Raw genomic sequence first — 18,857 nt, 5'->3', positions numbered from 1 at the left:
CAGGTCTAGACAAGCAAGAACAGGCTGAGTGAGGTAGGAGTGTGCTTTCTGCTGATCAAGAGAAGCAGAGGGACAACGTGGGGGCTGAACACAGACCATAAGGTGGAGGGAGGCAGGGTGCAGAACATAGACACTTCCAACATAGAACACAATCCAATCAAAGACTAAGGAAGAGAGCTTAGAAATTAGGAAAAACTGAGATTCTAAGGGGGCAGTGGAAGAAAAAGGTGGGCTTGGGTGTGCTCTATGGAGGCTCAAGTTCCCTGGGATTCCCTATCTATACTCTTCCTGGGATGGGTCAAGGTCTGGCTCTTCCTGAGATTCACGGTCCATCTCAGGGGCAGAAGGCCAGGGGTTTTCTGGGGGCTGGGTTCCTGCTGGCCAGGGGTCATCAGGCAGAAGAGGTTTAGGGGGATCAGTGCTCGGGGGTTTTGGGGGCCAGGCACCAGTGTCAGAAGATCTCTCCAAGGACGGTTGGAGCCTGGACATGGAGGTTCATCAAACAGAGGAGGTGCCCCCGGCCAGGGATCACCAGGGATTGGTTGTCCCAGAGGCAAAGGTGGGGAGTCCTCCTCTTCTTGGGTGTCTGTGGATCTGGGAGGGGAGTCCCCACTGCCTGAGATGCCTGTAGAGAAGGAAGGAGAAAGGTAAGCGATGCAGTCACAGAGCACTTCCCACCAGCTTCATACCCAAAGGTTGAGCCTCACATAACTAGCACAGCCTGATCCCCAAAACAGACCTCAGAGTAACTCCAAAGTGCTCTCCATACATTTCCCAAACACTGAGGCCATCTTCACACGATGTGAAAGCTCTGGGCTCACTGGGACCCCTCAGAAGATCATGCTTCCAAATGGCTCTCTGTTCAACCTTGGTTGGGATACCCCACTGGAACACCCCCAGGGTGGTCTGCACCGGAAGTGGTTTTGGCCCCGCCAGTCACTCAGGACCCATCTCTATAATAACCAGCCCTCAACACACACCCCCAGTCCTGGTGACTCCACAAACTATCGAATTCTTCCACCTGAACCAGCAACATATTAAGAATCAAGACACCCCTGCCTGCGTCTCCTGAGCTTTCCCACTAAGGACACGCCCAGAATCCCTTCTACTCTGCATTCCGCTTACTCCTTCCCTTTGGGGACGTCCCCTCCGTAAGGGTGGGTCATTTTGACCATCTCCGCTACCCCAGCTGTGTTCCTGGCCTCTTCTGACCACTCACCTCCTGCACACAGGCAAAAAAAAAGAAAAAAGAAAGAAACAGAGAGCAAAAGAAAGAAACACAAGCCCAAGAGATAGGAAACAGAGGCACTCACAGCTAAAGTATCACACACAGACACACACACACACACACACAGAGAGAGAGAGAGAGAGAGAAAGAAGGGAGAATCATGAATTTTAGGGAAAAGAGATAATTATGGGTTAACATTTCATCTTTCAGAATTTCAGGGCTGGAGAGACACACAGAGAGAGACAGAGAGGACAGAGTGACAGAGAGGACACAGAGAGAGATACCGAAAGAGAGATAGAGTGACAGAAAGAGAAAGGCAGAGACACAGAGAGAAAAACACCCACAAGTAAATTAAGATGAAAACACATCATCAGGAAGGAAGAAATGAAGGAAGGAAAGACAGAAAGACAAAAATAATTTAATTATCTTCGATACACAGGTCAAGAATTAGAAAAATGGGGCTGGCGAGATGGCTCAGCAGGTAAGAGCACTGACTGCTCTTCCAAAGGTCCTGAGTTCAGATCCCAGCAACCACATGGTGGCTCACACCCACCCATAATGAGATCTGATGCCCTCTTCTGGTGTGTCTGAAGACAGCTACAGTGTATTATGCTGGAGCGAGCAGGGCTAGGGCTAGAGAGGCCGTCCTGAGTTCAATTCCCAGCAGCCACATGATGGCTTACGGCCATCTGTACAGCTACAGTGTACTCATACACATAAAAATAAATAAATAAATCTTTAAAAAATGTTTAAAAAAAAAGAATTAGAAAAACAGGCTGGTGAGATGGCTCAGCAGGTAAGAGCACTGACTGCTCTTCCGAAGGTCCTGAGTTCAAATCCCAGCAACCACATGGTGGCTCACAACCATCTGTAATGAGATCTGACACCTTCTTCTGGGTATGTCTGAAGACAGCTACAGTGTACTTACATATAATAAATACATCTTTAAAAAAATAAATATTTTTTAAAAATTTAAAATCTTGTTATTAATCATTGATATTAGAGTTTGTGTATATGATAGAGATAGGAGCACAGGAGCTATGATGCACATTAAAAGGTAAAAATTGTATGATGTTGGTTTGGTTCTCACTTTGTGTGGGTTCTGGTGATGACATGTATGGAGTCAGGCTTGTGTGGCAAGCATCTTTATTTGATGATGAGCCAAGACAGGTCCAATGTCATCTCACCAGTCCCAGAACAGTACACTTTGATTAATTTCCAGAAAAAATTTTTAGGTGCTTGAAAGTTCAAATGAACAATAAGAATAATTTAGTTTGTTCATTCGGTAATTTTAACTTTAGCCTTTGGATTTACCCAGTTTTAACCTGTATTCTTTTTGTATGTTCCCAATAGTGAATTATTGGAAATAATTTTGCATTTGTTCACAGTTTTATTTTATTCAGGATATCTGGACATTTAATGACATGTGCCTTATTTGAAAGGCAAATGACGTCTGTACCACTTACATCCACACTCAACACACACAAATACAAATAGAAGGAGTATGCTTTGGTGTCATTAATGTACTGGTTTGAATAGGAATAGCCCCCATGGACTCATGTGTTTGAAAGCTTGGCCAACAGGCAGTGGCATTATTAGGAGGCATGGCCTTGTTCGAGGAAATGTGTAACTAGGGGATGGGCTTTGGGGTCTCAAAAGCTCAAGACAGGTCCAATGTCTCTCTCCTTCCACTGCTGGATCCAGATGTAAAACTCTCAGCTACCTCTCCAGCACCACGTCTGCCTGTGTGCCACTATGCTTCCCACCATGATGACAGTGGACTAAACCTCTGGACTGTAAGCCCATCCCAAACAAATGTTTTTCTTTATAAGAGCTGATATAGTCATGGTATCTCTAAGAAACCCTAAGACAATTATGTTTACAAATACTAACAGATAATAGTACAATCAACTGATTGTTCTCCTTTATTCTTTTCGGATTTAGACACAAACGAATCATTTTATCCCCAAGCATTCTGCTTCAGTTTTTACAGAAATGTAACTCCATTATTATTGAACTCTAAATTCAGGCCAGTGGCTACTAATGCTAGGTAGAGAGGGGTATATTTTGGGGAATAAGAGAATGAAATTTCCCATCATTAGATAAATGATAAAGCAAATTATAGAAAGAAATGTGTAAGAAAAACCATGTCTAGTCTGGCCACCTGCACCTTGTAGTAGTGACCTCCAGGCTTCTTCTGCAGGGTCGCACATCTCTGTTCTTGCTTAGCCCCACGGCATTCTCCTTCACCTGAGCCAATACTTAGGCTTCTGCCTGGACCTGTCATGCCTCCATCTACCCTCAGGAACTCTGCACTGCCTCTGCCATTCCACTGCATTTGTAGACTTCCCACATCCTTCTCCAGGGTCTAGTCTCGTGGCTAATCCTGACCTTTTCATCCACTTTTTTTTTTCATAATCTACAAGATCTATCCTGGGTCCACAAGTGTACAAGCCTTGTCTTGACTTCCCTTCCTTCACTGCAGAGGAACCCCAGGGGTAGGCCAGTATCCGCCATACCACAGGATTCTCTCACACCGCATATAGCCTTTTCACTCAGACCTACCAACACCCATATGCCCAGCTTGAAACAGGAAGCACATCCTGTTTACCAGCCCAGTCCTGTCTACCCCCTGGACTGCATGCCACCTACGCTACTTTCAACCTCTTTCCACCCAACCTGCCACTACTTCTCTTTCTCCCCATACTGTTCTATTGATAACTAACTTAAAACCAACAAAGGAAGTCTACATGCTCCAATCTCACCACAGGAATACCAACAATATGACAGATCAAGGCAGTATTTTCTCCCCAAACCCACCAGTCCTACAGAAATGTTTGTCAATGAGAATCACCTAGATGAACTCCAGGACAAATAAAATTAAAAGAACGGTCATAAGCCTTCTCAAAGAAATCAAGGAGTTAAAAGAAGAGAGAAAAAAACAGCTCAGTAAAGTCAAAGAGAAAAAGTTAAAGGACATCCGAGTGACACCCAAGAAAACACAAACATGAGGCTGATGATGGATGGAATAAGGAACGATGGGGACCAGAGAGGACTTGAGGATGGAACTCAGTAGAGACAGGGGCACTGATGAGGACTCAAGGGAAAATGAAGATGGAATTGAAACACCCAACAGCCCAACAAGAAAACTCAAAGGGAAGCCTTACAAGTAAAATGAACCAAACAGAAGACAGAATATCATGTTTCAAACATAAAACAGAAAATCTAGACCACGTAAGCAATGAACATGAAAACATTTAAAACAGACAGCAAAAGAACACATAGGAAATTAAAAACAAAACAAAAACCCAAACCTTCAAATCGTAGGCATAAACAAGGGAGAAGAATCCCAAATCCATGGCATAGACCAGATTTTCAACACAATCATAAAAGTAAACTTCCCCTGAGGAAAGATATACCAATACAGATGTAAGAAGCAGCACACAGAACACCAAACAAACAAGAGTAGAAAAGAAAATCCCCATGGCATAGCATAATCAAAATACCAAGTATATATCGCAAAGAAAGTGTATGGAAAGCTGCAAGAGAAAAAAACTTGGCAGTAACCAAAATCTCTTTTTAAGATCGGCTCAACTAGAGGGAGACGATTCCTGGTACTGGAAATCTAACTACCCATTGCTGCTGAAATCATCCTATCGGAGTGCCTGCTACTAATCTATTCAACCAGATCAATCCCTAGGGACAACCTCTGAACATTTGTCGTCATACTCACACATAAGTGTGGCCTTCACCTCTCATCAAAGAAACCTCTCTCTGCCCTCCACCTCCACCTGCTCTTGGTCTCTCTTCTTGGCAGCATTCTTTTTGTCCAATTGCTGGTGCAGGCACGGCAGGAGTATGCTTAACTTTTCTGTTACAATGATCTGTTCGGACGGGTATTCTCGGGTCGGCAGGTATACTGAGGGACGGCGGTTCCAGGCCGTGCACACGGAGTCCGCGTGGAACCTGCTGAAGTTGCTCTTGTTGTAGACGGGCAAGTCTTTCAGAAAGTCAGCCATCGTCGGCATCCTCTGCCAGCCGGGCTCCCGCCACCGCAGCCTCCTTCCCAGTCGCTGCCGCCCAGCAGCTCACGCCCCCGCTCACTTTTTTTTTCTTTTTCCTTAAGGTCTAAGATCCTAGGAGAGGCGGGGGAGGGCAAGCTCGAGCGCACGTGAGAACTCCCTGGGAACCCGCGCTTCAGATGCCGCTCGAGAGCCACGGCTACTCCGGAGCCGCCCCTCGTGACGTCACTAGCACGAGCCCTCTCGCTGGCCAATCACAAGGTCGGGCTTCAGGGAAGCACTCGGGCTGAGCGCGCACGTGCCGAGGGCGTGCCCGGCCGGGTCACGGTCGTCGCCGCTAGCTGGCCTCGGAGCGCCCGTGTGCTCCGCGATGCTGCGGCACCCGGACTGTACCCGAGTCGCCCGCCGCCCGCCCCGGCTCGCCTCGCCTCGCCTCGCCTCCGTTCCGGGAAGAGCAGTGTCGCGAGGGCATGCCACGAGCCTCACAGAGCCGGCCGGCGCCGCTGCTCGCGTAGTCTGGAGCGCGTCGGGGCCCGTGATCACGGCTCCGGTCGTCGCGCTGCCTGTGCGGGTGGAGAGCACCCTGGCCCTGGGCCTTGTGACCAGAGGCTGCCCGCTCCTTAGATAGTTAGTCGCGGTGAAAACTCCCGGCAGCAGGACAATCCAACTACCGGCTGATTTGCAGCTACCCCATAACTCAGAGGAACTTAGAGCCAAGAGCCCTTTCGTAAGGCTCGACTTTGTAGCAGCGCGTCTGCAGACAGTGGTTTGGCCTCGCCATTCCTAGAACCTCTAGGTTGATGACTGCATTTCAGATTTAAGGAAGCGGTCTTCTCACCCCAGATACAGTCAAGAAAGACCTGGAAGAGGCACTCTCAGGACCGCCCTGGAGGCATTGGCTGGCATCTAGATAGGGACATAAGGAGTCTCTAAAGTTAATTTTCATGTGGAGAAAGGACTAGTAAAAAGATGCTCCCCTTTCTTCCCCCGAAACAGGGTTTCCCTTTTTTTTTCTTTTTTTTTTTTTTTTTTTGGTTTTTCGAGACAGGGTTTCTCAGTATAGCTCTGGCTGTCTTGGAACTCACTCTGTAGACCAGGCTGGCCTCGAACTCAGAAATCCGCCTGCCTCTGCCTCCTAAGTGCTGGGATTAAAGACGTGCGCCACCACCGCCCCTCAAAAGATGCCCTTTTTAAAGGAAAGTTTTTGGAACTAAAGGCAAAGAGGTTTTTAATCTAAGCAAGTTAAAATAAGTTTGCAGCAGAAACTATTAATTCCATTCTGTTTTGTTTTGTTTTTCCTTTGATACACAAGCTCCTGTAGCCCAGGCTGGCTTTGAACTCCGGTGTGTAAGGGTAGATTACCTTAAATCTTGTCTTCTTCCAAGAGCTAGGATTTCTTGTATGTGCAACTTCATCTGGTCAAATACTTCGTTCTAAACTAGCTTAAGTGTTCAATAAATGAATCCTTTTGGTAGGGAACAAGTGCCCAGGTTGACAAATCTGAGTCGTGCAACTGTTGAATTTTGAAGTGATATGCAAGTGATGTGTTAATGAGTCTTTGGTTGCCTTTGTGGGGGGGTGGGGAGCGCGGGGTTGGGGGGGATTCAAGCCAGGAACTGTGCCAGGATTCTGTGCCAGGAACTGCCCGTGTGGACCAGGCTCACTTCAAACTCACAGAAATCTGCCTGTGTGCTGAGAAAAATGCGCTTTTTGTTAATTATTTCATGCGCATTGGTGTAAGGGTGTCAGATCCCCTGAAACTGTGGATTTGGACAGTTGGGAGCTGTCATGTGGATGCTGGGGATTGAACTTGGGTCCTCTGGAAGAGCAGCCAGGACTCTAAACCAGTGAGCCATCTCTCCAGCCTTTCTTGTTTGCTTTTTATTCTTCGGAGGCTTATTACCCTGTTGGGCTGTTTTATGATTTGCATAAAAGTTTTGCTTTGCGATAATATTTACATAATGTGAATATTCTACTGTTGTCACTTGTTCCTTAATTGAAAAAATATCTTGAGTTTGTCTTCCATTAATTTTTCTAAGCAGAAAGTGGAAATCGAACATGTTGGTAGTGCTACAAAACTCTGCCAAGAAAACCTTGATTAAGCCTGGCAGTGGTGGCACACTCTTTTAATCCCAGCACTTGGGAGGCAGAGGCAGGCAGATCTCAAAGTGTGAGGCCAGCCTAGTTTAGAGAGCTCTAGGACAGCCAGGGCTACACAAAAATAGGAACATGAATTGAAAAGATTTCTTTAGTATCCTCTAATAAAAAGACAGAGGGTCTTTTTTGGTGGGGAGGGGTGTGTGCTGGCTGGTTTTTTGTCAACGTGACATAAGCTAAAATCATCAGAGAGGAGAAAGCCTCCATTGAGAAAATGCTTCCTTAAGATCAGGCTTTTAGACAAGTCTGTGTGGCATTTTCTTAATAACTGATGATGTGAGAGGGCCCAGCCTATGGTGGGTGGTGCCATTCCTGGCCTGGTGGTCCTGGGTTCTGTAAGAAGGCAGGCTGAGCAAGCCTTGGAGGACAAGCTAGCAAGCAGCACTCCTCTAGCTTCTGCATCAGTTCTGCCTCCAGGTTCCTGCCCTGCTTGTGTTCCTGCCTTCACTGCCTATTATGATGAACTGTTATTTGGAACTGTGAGGGAAATAAACCCTTTCCTTCCTAAGTTGCTTTGGTCATGGTGTTTCATCATAGCAGTAGTAACCCTAATTAAGACTGAGAGCTAGGGCCTGGAGAGATGGCTCTTCCAGAGGTCCTGAGTTCAATTCCCAGCAACCACATGGTGGCTCACAACCATCTATAATGTGACCTGATGCCCTCTTCTGGTGTGTCTGAAGACAGCTACAGTGTACTCACATGTATTAAATAAATAAATTAAAGACTGAGAGCTAATGCTGTATTTGGTTATGGATATCCTGAGCAGGTTATGCTATGCACATAACATAAAACTCTCTGAGTTTTGTATGCTACACAAGGTACCTGTACTGGTAAAAAAAAAAAAAAAATGGTATACCATTGGATACTATATATTTGACAGTTTTAAGTTACTATCCTGCCTGCAGTCTAGTGGTGAATGTATTTGAATGAAATTACATGCTGATTTGCTACAGTGTACATTGTTGAAATGTGCACTAGTCATTGAAATGTGTGCCCCACCCCCTCGGGTTTCTCTGTGTAGCCCTGGTTACCCTGGAATTCACTCAATAGACCAAGCTGACCTAACTCTAAGAGATCCACCTGCCTCTTTCTCCTGAGTGCTGAGATTAAAGGCATGCACCACTGCCACCTAGCATCATTGAAGTTTTTTTAGAAAGACAAAAAATGTCTTTAAGTTAGAAACCATTGTCAAGGTGGAAAGCTTACTGATAAGTTGTAGCAAATTATTTTACTGAGAGCTTGCCATGGCGGTCACTTTTAATACAGTGTTATCTCTTTATTCTGTCCTCATAAAGGACAGATAGCAAATAAGGAAAAGAACTCTGTAAGGATAGATGATTGCCCAGTGCCAAGCAAGTGACTTATATAAGTCAAAGGGGATTTAAATCCAGATCTAATTAATATAAATGTGTACAGTATGTTACTGGAGAAGCTCTATAGAAAAGAGAAACCTTTAAAGGACTTGTTAGTGGTAGTAGAACATGAGAGGTACCCGAAGAATTGCTTGGGGAAATTTCTGCTGTTATGTAGCAGAAGAGCCAATAGGATGAAATGACATTGACTAACTACATGTTACAAATTTTATACAATTCTTATTCACTGATTAACAGTTCCTCAAGAATGTGTGCCAGTTCTTAGTTTACCAAGTGTCCTAGTCAGGGTTTCTATTCCTGCACAAACATCATGTCCATGAAGCAAGTTGGGGAGGAAATGGTTTATTCAGCTTGCTGTTGATCACCAGAGGAAATCAGGACTGGAACTCAAGCAGGTCAGGAAACAGGAGCTGATGCAGAGGCCATAGAGGGATGTTCCTTACTGGCTTTTTTTCCTCTGGCTTGCTCAGCCTGCTCTCTTATAGAACCCAAGACTTCCAGCCCAGGGATGGCACCACCCACAAGGGGCCCTACCCTTCTCTATGATAACTCTAGCCTATGGTTTTCTAATTTTTTTACCATAGCCTACAGTTTTTGTGTTAAGCTTTCTGTCCTGTAGGTGGTGCTAAAGTCATGCTACCTCATTCTGATACATGTAGACATGAATGAAATTCCTTTTAGTGTGGACATAAGACATCCCTCTCTTGTAATGCTTTTATATTTACACTGATGGTTCACATAAGATTACTACAGCTGAGCGTATGAAAAGTAATTGATAACTCTTTTATGCTTTAAAAAAACAGGGAAGTTTGTATTTATATTCTCAGGAAACTACAGAGACTTGCTATTACAGATATATTTTTAGAGAAACACAAACGTGTATGTGCATGTGTGTATGTATTGTCTCGTATGCTCAGTATATATATGCATGCGTGTTGTATAAAATTTTCCTCAGTTGCTCTCTACCTTATTATTTAAGACAGGGTTTCTCACTGAACTTGAAAATGACTGTCCAGTGAAAAACCTCCATTCTGAGATTTACCTGTCTCTACCCCACAAACACTGGGATTAGTGAGGTGTATCACCATGCCCAGCTTTTCTGTGGGTGCTAATGATCGTAACTTTATACCTTATGTTTGTATTCAGATATTTTCCCAACTCCACTAATATTTTAAGGACTTTTCTGTGTGACACTTTTCCACAGACCACCCTATGGACAGTAAGTAGCATTCCTTGTTTTGGTTTCGCAGATGGGAGTTAGTATTAGAAGTTTACCTTGCTGGTAACTAATGCTGTAGATGACAGTGGGGAGTAGAGTGGTAGCTGAGAGTGAAATGCAGGTCTGTCCTGGGCCAGAGTTCTGACAAATCGCCTCAGGTGATTATACCCTCACTTGAAAGAAGAGATGCCAAAATTCATTTGGAATCTTTTCAGTGTAAAGCGAAGTACCCAGGAAGGAATCACAACAATACCTGTTTAACTGTATGTCGATTCAATTAACTTCAGCCTGCGGCTGTACCAAGCAGTGTTGTCACAGTTACTCCTGCAAAGCCAGTGAATGCGGCATCCATCCTGAAGTCATCAAGTTTGGGAGTGTTATCTACCCCTCGAATGACCCAGGTCTTAGAGCCGAGACTTCAGTGGCTGCTCGGACTGGTCCTCCACTAAACTTTCACTTACATCTGTATACATTTCCAGTTACTAATGTGTTCTAATTCCCAGTTACTAACATTTGTGATTATTTTTTTCTTTCTTTCTTTCTTTTTTTTTTTTTTTTTTTTTTTTTTGGTTTTTCAAGACAGGATTTCTCTGTATAGCCCTGGCTGTCCTGGAACTCACTCTGTAGACCAGGCTGGCCTCGAACTCAGAAATCTGCCTGCCTCTGCCTCCCAAGTGATGGGATTAAAGGCGTGGGCCACCACTGCCCGGCTGTGATTATTTTTTTTCTATATCAGACAGTGCTAGAAAATGTGAAAAAATGTAAAATCTTCCTTTCAATAGTAATAAAACCAGCATGTAGTGGATCACAGTCTCCAGAAATGGGACAGAATGTGAAGAAGCTGGTGGAACAACTTCTGGTAAGTTAGTATTGTATAATTCTGCAAGCTTTATGAGAGTCCATTGGACATTGTATGGGAAATAGTGATGTTTTAATGAGATTTGTTTATAAATATATTTCTTAAAACTTTTTACTTCATTAAAACTTGATAGTCCTTACATAAATTAAATCTTTAATATATTTAATTTTCATCATATATCTAAGATAAACATATATATGTGTATATGCATATTTTGTTTGTTTGTTTGTTTGTTTTCAAGACAGGATTTCTCTGTGTAGCCCTGGCTGTCCTGGAACTCACACTGTAGACCAGGCTGGCCTTGAACTCAGAAATCCACCTGCCTCTGCCTCCCAAGTGCTGGGATTAAAGGCGTGTGCCAACACCGCCTGGCCTTTTTTTTTTTTTTTTTTTTTTGGATGATACTTTAAATATTTGTTATTTTTAAGTCAGTCTTTTCTACGTATGTGTTGTGTACAGATAGCAACAGCTATAAATTCATTAAATATCCTTTTTAGTTTATGACTTGTTTATCTCTGACCAACAGACAGCAGATCTCAAATGTGTTGCCAAAGGATACTTTAATATTCTTAAAGATTAGAATTCCTCAACGTGTTTTATTTTTTGTGGCCCCGGAATTAATCCTAAGTATTAAAAAGCTATTTAAGAATTACAAAGCTATTGTTTGTTAACATATATAATATTTAAAGAAAAATTTCCATTTCCAAATAACAAAACTGAGTGGGAAATGATACTGATTTGCATTTTGTAAGTTTGAGGCTGCACTTAACAGAATGTGGCTGGATATTTTCCCTTATTGTATTTTGTGATGGGTTGTTAGAGAATTTCCGTTCTCCTGTAGAGAGATAGTTAGAATATTGAACATTTTAGTAACTTTCTATAGATCCATGTGGTAATCTTTAGTCTACTAGTTTATTTTTACACTGTGAATGAATGCCTTTAGTGATATATAATTTTTGTAATAATTTTTGTAATAGCATGCCTTGTTTAAAACAAAATGTTGATTCTTCGTATTATGCAGATCTAAAAGTTTTGAGATATTTAATGTATTAAGGTAATATGATTCCTAATTTTACTCAACTTTCCATATGTGTGTCTATATATAGCTATAAATCTCTATCTATATGTACTTTTCGTTCCTACATCTTGTGAGCATGGCTGTGGTGCGTGAAAGTGCCTACATGCCACACACAGTTGCCAGAGGAACGCATCAGGCTTCTTTCTGTGTCACTCTGTTTCATTTGTTTGAGGCAGAATCTTTCACTGAATCTGAAGTTCATGATTTTTGGCTAGGACTGGCAGCCTGCATACCCTAATAATCCTGTCTGCTCTGAGAGCACTGGGGTTCTAGGTGCATGGGGGATTATACTTGATATGTTGATGTTGGGATTCTAATTGAAATATTTGTTACACAACGCAGCAAACTCTTAATAGTAGCCATCTCTCTAGTCCCCCCAGCAGTCTTTTAAGGAAAGCTTTAAATTATAAGAAGCTATCAAGTTTAGAGAAAGAGTTACATATTTGCCAGAATTATGATTTTTTTTTGGATTGAGAATTTCAGTTTTTATCATTGGCAACAAATGCTATCAGTTATTTTGATAGCCTTAGCTTGTTTTTGAGAAAAATGTCTACCAAATATCCAAATGTAAATGAAGGAAAGAAAGTAAGAAAGAAAGAAAAGCAAGAATGAAAATACACTGTTGACTTTGCTGATGCCTCAAACACAGCACTTGTCCTCTTGGACAAGTTCTCTTGGTTCTGCAGTAGAAATGATGTATGTTGGAACACAATATCAAACTATCGTGTGGTGAAGCATTCTGATTTGATAGGATTTGTTTTCCCTTTGTCTTAAAGTGAAGTTCTTTTTCTTTTAAAATTATGTTTATTTTACCTTATATTGTGTATATATGGATTTTTTTTCCATCGATGTCTGTGCACTACAAAAGGGCATCTGTTCTTCTGAGACTGGGGTGACAGATAGTTGTGAGCTGTCATATGGGTGCTGAGGTCCCCTGGAGGAGCAGCCAGAGCTCTTTAATTGCTGAGCCATCTCTTCAACCCCACCTCTTCAACTTTTCTTTTTAATCACAAGTATACAGCAGTGCACTGAGGATTGGTTCAATCTCTCATTTACTTATTAGCAGCAGTTTTGTGCATTTTTTATGTTATATTGTTAGTTTAAATCTAGCACGGTGACTTCCCCCAACAAGCTCCCTGAAATGTATAGAATAGAAAATTATCATTAAACATTCATTAGTTCTTTGGAACTATTATAAATTTGTAATAACATTTTAAAAATTTAATTAGGTATACCAAGGTAATTTTAAAATTAAAGAGATAAAACCATTCCACAGTCAGCTCTCTCTCAGTTTGCATATTGGAATCTTCTTCATGAAGAGAATTCTGTCTTTATTCTCTAATTGGACATGTCGGTTACTTATTGTTCATTTAGTTCTCTGCAGACATGAGATAAAAAAGCCTTGTAAAGGTGGAATCTACTACTTAGGAAAAGCTTGTCTACAATCATAAAATACTTTGCCTTTTTAAATTTTCATTTATTTTTAGGAGACTAGATTGCTGTGGTCTGTGCCGGCCTTCAACTCCTAGGCTAAAGTGATCCTCTTGGGTCAGCATCCTGAGTAGCTGCGTCACGGGCATTCACCATTGCACACAGTTGTGTTTCTTAAAATATTTGTAGATCTAAAAGTCTCTTCTTTTCTCTTTGGGATGCAGAAACTGAAGCAGAGGAGTTTACTAGGAAGCTGTATATTGAGCTAGTCTGCACCTCCGCTGCACCTCGTCCCTTTTCCTAAGGTAGGGATGTATTTCTTTTTTTTTTAAAGTTATTTATTATTATAAATGAGTACACAGAAGAGGGTATCAGATTTCATTATGGGTGGTTGTGAGCCACCATGTGATTGCTGGGATTTGAACTCACGACCTTCAGAAGAGCAGTGCTCTTACCCACTGAGCCATCTCACCAGCCCCAGGGATGTATATCTTAGGAGAAATTTTTTGGGTTAAATTACTTTACATTAAAACCTGAATGTTTGAATGGAGATCACTGTCGGTATACTAATGATGAGAGAAACCTTATTACTTTTGTAAAGTGTAAGTCAACACAGTACTGATTTGAACAGCTTAGAAAAACAGACACATAACAGTAACCCTAAAAAAGTTTATTTTTGCATTTAATTATTTGGATAGGGAGACATACATAAATCACATGTATGGAGGTCAGAGGCCATGTGTGAGGAGATTTTCTTCTTTCTCAGGGAGGTTTATGGTATAGAATTCTGGTTGCCAGGCTTGGTGGCAAACACATTTACCCACTGAGCTATCCCATTGGCTCCCCTAAGAATAACATCCTATTCATGAATGTAACTTGATGACTTAATATTGTATAATGTTTGTATTGAAATATATTCAAAGATTTTTGTTTTTAGTTAGTTTGTGTTTTGTAACTGTATCTGTATGTGGAAGTGTGTATGTGTGTGTTTGTGTGTGTGTGTGTGTGCGTGTGTAGTGGCTTGTTTGTTAGGGTTAATGATGTAAAAATAACCACTATCAGGCTTAGTAAAGATAACATATCCAGTGTTTGAAAATAATTTGAGAAAAAAAAAAGTATTTTTTTCCAGCACATTAGCTTGTATTTTATAAAGAAAATGCTGGGATGAGGACTACTCATATAATATTAATCATGATGGCATTTATTCTCATTAAATAAAGTCCAACATTGAAATGTGGTAGTTAAAGTTTTGAGAAAAGCAGTCATTCCCAAAACACCCAGAGGAAACTCTACTCCCAGACACTCTAACATGCCCAGGATCAGAGGTGAGGAGGACATAACATCTGGGAGCAACTGGGACCAGCAGGACCAGGAGCTCTGCCAGCCCAGTGACTCTGGTTCCTTCCGGTCCCACAACATCCAGAGGAAGCTCCACTCCCAGGCACTCTAACACGCCCAAGATCAGAGGTGAGGAGGACATAACATCTGTCCCAGCTGTGTTTAACTTCTAGACACTGCAGAGTGCCTTATCAGTTCTTACTGTGTAAATTGAGACTGCTTTTGAACAAGTTAAGCTAAATCAAAGTTTTAACCATTTTCTTCTTTAACATGAAACAATTATAATTTATATAGCGTCCACCTCCCGGTTAGCAAAACATGACTCTCAAGGCTTCAATATTCAATCACCACAGTTTACAAGATACCAATTTAATAATTTCTGAGCCAGATAATAAATACAATGTTTTACCCAATTAATTTATTTTGCAAAAACCTACTTGGTTGTTCAGGAGTCCTTGCCCATTTACTCTTTGTCCCAGCTGCTGGGTCCCACTCTCCAGCCGTACCTGACCTTGAGGAGCCCCCATGCCAGCGGAGCCGCAGGCAAGTGCCCCTCCCGCTACTGAGAGCAGTAGTACTGGACCTGAATCTGAAATTGAAGCAAAAGGATGAACCCACAAAGGGGACGTCATGTGTTTCCCGGCCAATGCACCACATGAAAGACCCCTGGGGGAGACCCCCACTCAAATCTCGGGAGGACATACACCCAAGGAATCACAAGAGACCACATCTTGATGTAATTACAAGAGGTATATTTTAATTTCAGGACGCCCTGGTTCGGCACACCTATCTCACGCAGGAGATAGTGGAGCCTACCACGAGGCTTGAAAGTTAGGGGTTTTTATAGGGAAAAGGCCTGAGGGAACAAAGGGATCAGTGTGGTCATACATGATTGGCTAGTTCAAATATTAACTATTACGTGCAGAACAGAGTGGAAAATTCCTAAGGTTGGTGTTAATCTGAGTCAACAAAGCATCTGACCTTAAACCATATCTGAGAGGACCAGATGGTCCATTACTTAGTGTCCGCCAGGCACGTCTTTGCAGACCTGGGCCTTGGACATGTCCTCGTTTGCCTAGACATGTTTTCCTCTATGTTTATAGTTTTATGTCTTCTTGACCTGCCAGATCTTATGATATCTAACAACTTGTTTGCTCTTTCCCAGGCCTATGTGGCCAGTTTGTGATGGATTCTTAGGCCCATACTTTTCTTCCTAGTCAGCACAGGTTTAAAGCTTTAATTTTTCCTTACAGACTGAGTTCTGCAGTCAGGTCTTTAAAGGAGAAGCTGGGACAGGGATCCTTTGCCTGGGTAGGGAAGGGACTCTTCATACACACATGGCTCTGAGCCTCTGGGATTCTGAGAATGCCAAGATGTGAGTTTACAGTGCATCTTGGAAGGCATTTTGTCGGGAGAGACTCAACGCTGTGGTAACCAGAGCTGTGTGCTCACACCTCAGCTGACCTCAGTCAGGGTGCTGGAGTTCACCTGGCTTCCTCCTGGGGTGCTACCATACACACTCAGACTGGGTATTCCTCCAGATACTTCTCTGGAAACAATGCTGCCTGTATCTATGTACATGATGAGAAGTTTTGTAAGCCGCTGGCTTTCCTATATCACCCACTAGCCACTAGCAAACAGTGTTTATGAGGGAAATGGATCCTATATTATTTCTGAGTGAGTTATATATATCCTTTATTCAAAAGGATGATCTGATGACATGGCCTCCAGCTTTTGGATTAGCATGTCTGCGATTCAGGACTTTACTTGCAGATTGTCACTTTTGGATTCAGTATAGAACCAAACTTTCATTTATCTGACATTTATTAATTCTTGAGTTATCAATTCAGACACCTATACTTAGTGTGGGCTGAAAGTTCTGGACAACCTGACAGAGACATGCATAATCCTTGACTGAGTCCAGAGTCTGCAAAGAAAATAAAGCCATTCTGAAAAACAGGGGCAACTGAGGTCTAGATAAGTGAGGGTCTGGATAACTGAGGGGATCTGGATAACTGAGGAGGTCTGGATAGTGACCATTTGTGTGTATGCATGTGCATGAAAGAAAATATCATATTAATATTAAACTTCTTGTCAGTATTTTTTAGGAGCATGTTCTTGCTCTAGGGACATGTTACCCAGAGGTACCTTGGATAAGATTGTCATGATGTTTTAATTTACTTCCCAGTGGTTCAGGAAAACCAGTGCACAACGAGTAGAAAACATGACTGGATGTTAACTCATGGGTCTAGGTAGACAGTGTGTAATGTTACTTGTAACAATTTGGCTTTTCTGTTGGTTTGAACAATTTCAGATGGAGGTTGTTGGGAAATGGTTGGCTGTGAAATAAAAGTGAATGTCAGAAACAACTTTACTTGAATGATCGATGGGAAACTTCCGTGTCAAGTGGGCAAGTTGAGGCAAAACACATCAGTGCCTTCCCGCTCCTAGTCTCAGGAATCCAGCGAGCTAGAGAAGGAAGCAGAGGCAGTTTTTCATGTTTGATAAACTCATTTATCAGGTACATTTTAGACAGAAGGGGCCAAGGGAGAGACTGTTTTTCTACCTCCCCACTCTCAGGAACCCTGAAGTCACACCACAATCCTCACCTAGCCAATAACTGCAACCCAACCTAAAGTGTAACCCAGCCAGAATTACTGCGTCTTTCCTCCCCTTCCCTCCCCTCCTTTCTTTCTTTTTCCCTCCTTTCTTCCCTTCCTTTTTCTCTACCTCATAAAAAAAATACAAAACAAGTATGTACGAAAGTGACTATAGTAGCTCAAGCTTATATATAATTCTAGCATTCTGGAGGCTGACATAGAAGAATTGCCACACATTGAGACCATTATGGACCACATGGAAAGTGTCAGGCTAGTCTAGACTACAGAGTGATGCCCTCTGTTATCCCCTGACTCCCCCATCACACACGCTACAGGGTATAAGAAACTTTAGAAAAAAAATTACTCTAATGCTAAAAGGCAGGGATGCTGGGTGGTGGTGGCGCACGCCTTTAATCCCAGCACTTGGAGTCACAGAGGCAGGCTGATCTCTGAGTTCGAGACAAGCCTGGTCTACAGAGTGGTTTCTAGGACAGCCAGGGCTATACAGAGAAACCGGTCTCAAAACCAAAACCAAAAAAAATCAAAAACAAAATAAAAGTCAGAAATAAAAGTTAGAGAACATCTCACATAAAAACTGTGCTTTCCTGCCCCTAGAGGCCCTGCAGGTGTAACTGCTGTTGCACAAGTGCGTCTGTAGGTGGCAGAGAGAGAGAGAGGAGAGAGGCTAAGTCTACACTCAGTGTTCTGCAGCCATCTAGAAAGAGGTCTGGTGCCCTCTTCTGGCCTGCAGGCATATACTCAGGACACCATGTACAAAGTAAATAAATCTCTTTTTTTATTTATTATTTATATGAGCACACTGCAGCTGTCTTCAAACACACACTAGAAGAGGGCATCGGATCCCATTACAGATGCTTGTGGTTGCTGGGAATTGACTCAGGACCTATGAAAGAGTAGTCAGTGCTCTTAACTGTGGAGCCATCTCTCCAGCCCAATAAATCTTAATTATTTTTATGCCTTTATAACTTGTGTAGACTTTAACACTTTTTCCATCTAATCATTTATCAGATACATGAGTGGTGATTACGAGTGGCACGCAGTCATGCAAGGCATTTCCCTCTAGTGGAAACTTACACCTGGAACCTACATATTCTTTGACATGAAAGCCTGTTAGTAAGGCGAATATGTCGGCCTTTTCTTAACAAGAGACTCAGTAGCTCTAGATGAACTAACAAGGTAGCTGCAGTCTTGGGGAGAGGAGCCAGTTGCCTACTGCTGCCAAGCTGACAAAGCTACAGGTGGTCTAGCTGTCAACTCCATCAGAGACCTGAGCAGGATAAATTATACCAGGAAGCATAATCCACATGGCCTCCGGATCAACTAAATGGTAGAGACCAGTCCATATTCTCCGTTACCTAGGCACCCATCCCAGGATTCTCTGTTCTTCATGGGGTGGGGGTGGGGGGTTAGTTCTTGAGTCTGGCAAGATCCACTATTCAGTTGGATCCTGTTTTGCTCCCTGGGAGCAGTTGCTCTCTTCTTTCTGGGAGTAGGTGGGCTGGGTGTGGAGGTGGGAGGAGGCTGTGCATCA

General features: G+C 42.7%; 1 pseudogene; it reads left to right on the top strand.

The window, feature by feature from the left end:
* The first annotated feature begins 17,909 nt into the window (after positions 1-17,909).
* On the top strand, positions 17,910-18,025 carry LOC116082812 (annotated as a pseudogene).
* Positions 18,026-18,857: the final 832 nt, after the last annotated feature.

Source organism: Mastomys coucha, unplaced genomic scaffold, assembly GCF_008632895.1.
Source record: "Mastomys coucha isolate ucsf_1 unplaced genomic scaffold, UCSF_Mcou_1 pScaffold11, whole genome shotgun sequence".
In the NCBI taxonomy this organism is placed as follows: Eukaryota; Metazoa; Chordata; class Mammalia; order Rodentia; family Muridae; genus Mastomys; species Mastomys coucha.
Note: the sequence above shows the minus strand (reverse complement) of the source record. Positions and strands in the feature narration are given on the sequence as shown.